Here is a 2,962-nt window from a genome sequence, read left to right on the forward strand (position 1 = left end):
AAAGTGGTTTGAATTTGAATGGTGAGGTAGTGGGTTTATGAAGGATGGATGTGAGTGAGGGTGTTAAAGCTGTGGGTGATTGGTGGGGGAGAGAGTGTGGTGGGGGTGTGGGTAAGCTGAGTTCAGAATCCTGCCAATCAAGCAAAATGTTTTGTCTGTTTAACGCCGGCTGGTGCCCTTGGCTAACGCAGTTTCATCTGGCGTTAACGCCAGTTTGGTGCTTTCTGGCGTTAAACCCCAAGGCAATGGTAAACCCCCAGCTACCTCACTGCGTTTAAACCCAGTGTCTCCAGGTGTATTTTTCTTCTGTTTTTTCTTTTTTGCTTTTTTCATTGATTTGTGACTTCTCATGATCATCAACCTACAAAAAAGAGAAAATAACAAAGGAAAATAGTTAATTATAAACATTGGGTTGCCTCCCAACAAGTGCTTCTTTAATGTCATTAGCTTGACAGAGGATCTCATGGAGCCTCAGAAATGCTCAGAGCTATGTTGGAACTCCCAACACCAAACTTAGAGTTTGAATGTGGGGTTCAACACCAAACTTAGAGTTTTGTGGCTCCTAAACCAAACTTAGAGTTTGACTGTGGGGCTCTGTTTGGCTCTGTTTGAGAGAAGCTCTTCATGCTTCCTCTCCATAGTGATAGAGGGATATCCTTGAGCCTTAAACACCAATGATTCTTCATTCACTTGAATGATCAACTCTCCTCTATCAACATCAATCACAGCCTTTGCAGTGGCTAGGAAGGGTCTGCCAAGGATGATGGACTCATCCATGCACTTCCCAGTCTCTAGGACTATGAAATCAGTAGGGATGTAATGGTCTTCAACTTTAACCAGAACATCCTCTACAAGTCCATGGGCTTGTTTTCTTGAATTGTCTGCCATCTCTAGTGAGATTTTGCAGCTTGCATCAGAGATCTAACTTCTCCATTACAGAGAGGGGCATGAGGTTTACATTGACCCTAAGTCACCAGGCTTCTTGAAGTCATGGTGCTATGGTAAAGGTATTGAACTTCCCAGATCTGTCTCTTTTGAGGCAGTTTCTGCTTAGACAATCATCCAGTTCTTTGGTGAGCAAAGGGGTTCATCCTCCATGTCTCATTTCCAAATAACTTGTATTTAGCTTCATGATTGCTCCAAGGTATTTAGCAACTTGCTCTTCAGTGACATACTCATCCTCTTCAGAGGAAGAATACTCATCAGAGCTCATGAATGGCAGAAGTAAGTCCAATGGAATCTCTATGGTCTCAGTTTGAGCCTCAGATTCCCATGGTTCCTCATTAGGGAACTCATTGGAGGCCAGTGGACGCCCAGTGAGGCCTTCCTCAATGGCGTTCACTGTCTCTTCTTCCTCCCAAAATTCGGCCATGTTGATGGCCTTGCACTCTCCTTTGGATTTCTTCTGTATGCTTGGAGAGTACTAGGAGGAGTTCAGTAATCTTCTTGCTCAGCTGACACACTTGTCCTTCCAAATTTTAATGGAGGACCTTGTTTCAGTCATGAAACTTTGAGTGGTTTTGATCAGATCAGAGACCATGGTTGCTAAGTCAGAGGTATTCTGCTTAGAACTCTCTGTCTGTTGCTGAGAAGATGATGGAAAAGGCTTGCTATTGCTAAACCTGTTTCTTCCACCATTATTGTTGTTGAAACCTTGTTGAGGTCTCTGTTGATCCTTCCATGAAAAATTTGGATGGTTTCTCCATGAAGGATTATAGGTGTTTCCATAGGGTTCTCCCATGTAATTCACCTCTTCTATTGAAGGATTCTCAGGATCATAAGCTTCTTCCTCAGATGAAGCTTCCTTAGTACTGCTTGGTGCATTTTGCATTCCAGACAGACTTTGAGAAATCATATTGACTTGTTGGGTCAATATTTTGTTCTGTGCCAATATGGCATTCAGAGTGTCAATCTCAAGAACTCCTTTCTTCTGACTAGTCCCATTGTTCACAGGATTTCTCTCAGAAGTGTACATGAATTGGTTATTTGCAACCATTTCAATCAGTTCTGAGCTTCAGTAGGCGTCTTCTTCAGATGAAGAGATCCTCCTGCTGAGCTATCCAAAGACATCTTGGATAGTTCAGAGAGACCATCATAGAAAATACCTATGATGCTCCATTCAGAAAGCATATCAGAAGGACACTTTCTGATTAATTGTTTGTATCTTTCCCAAGCTTCATGGAGGGATTCTCCTTCCTTCTGTCTGAAGGTTTGGACTTCCACTCTAAGCTTACTCAATTTTTGAGGTGGAAAGAACTTTGCCAAGAAGGCATTGACTAGCTTTTCCCAAGAGTCCAGGCTTTCTTTAGGTTGAGAATCCAACCATGTTCTAGCTCTGTCTCTTACAGCAAAAGGGAATAGCATAAGTCTGTAGACCTCAGGGTCAACCCCATTAGTCTTGACAGTGTCACAGATTTGTAAGAACTCAGCCAAAAACTGATGAGGATCTTCCAGTGGAAGTCCATGAAACTTGCAATTCTGTTGCATTAGAGAAACTAATTGAGGCTTAAGCTCAAAGTTGTTTGCTCCAATGGCAGGGATAGAGATGCTTCTCCCATAGAAATCGGAGTAGGTGCAGTAAAGTCACCCAGCACCTTCCTTGCATTGTTGGCATTGTTGTTTTCAGCTGCCATGTGTTCTTCTCCTTTGAAGAATTCGGTCAGGTCCTCTAAAGAGAGTTGTGCTTTGGCTTCTCTCAGCTTTCTCTTCAAGGTCCTTTCAGGTTCAGGATCAGCCTCAACAAGAATGCCTTTGTCTTTGCTTCTGCTCATATGAGAGAGAAGAGAACAAGAAATGTGGAATCCTCTATGTCAAAGTATAGAGATTCCTTGAAGTGTCAGAGGAAAAGAAGAGTAGAAGACAGAAGTAGAAAATTCGAACTTGTCAAAGGAGATGGAGTTCGAATTTTGCATTAAGGAATAGTGTTAGTCCATAAATAGAAGGATGTGAGAAGAAGGGAAGT

At 42.4% G+C, this 2,962-nt stretch overlaps 1 non-coding gene across 1 annotated transcript; it reads left to right on the forward strand.

The window, feature by feature from the left end:
* The first annotated feature begins 2,124 nt into the window (after positions 1-2,124).
* LOC112804269 (small nucleolar RNA R71) lies at positions 2,125-2,232 on the forward strand. The gene has a single exon (XR_003202884.1). It is a non-coding gene; the product is annotated as a small nucleolar RNA R71 (small nucleolar RNA).
* The last annotated feature ends 730 nt before the right edge of the window (positions 2,233-2,962 follow it).

Source organism: Arachis hypogaea, chromosome 5 (genome assembly GCF_003086295.3).
Source record: "Arachis hypogaea cultivar Tifrunner chromosome 5, arahy.Tifrunner.gnm2.J5K5, whole genome shotgun sequence".
Classification (NCBI taxonomy): Eukaryota; Viridiplantae; Streptophyta; class Magnoliopsida; order Fabales; family Fabaceae; genus Arachis; species Arachis hypogaea.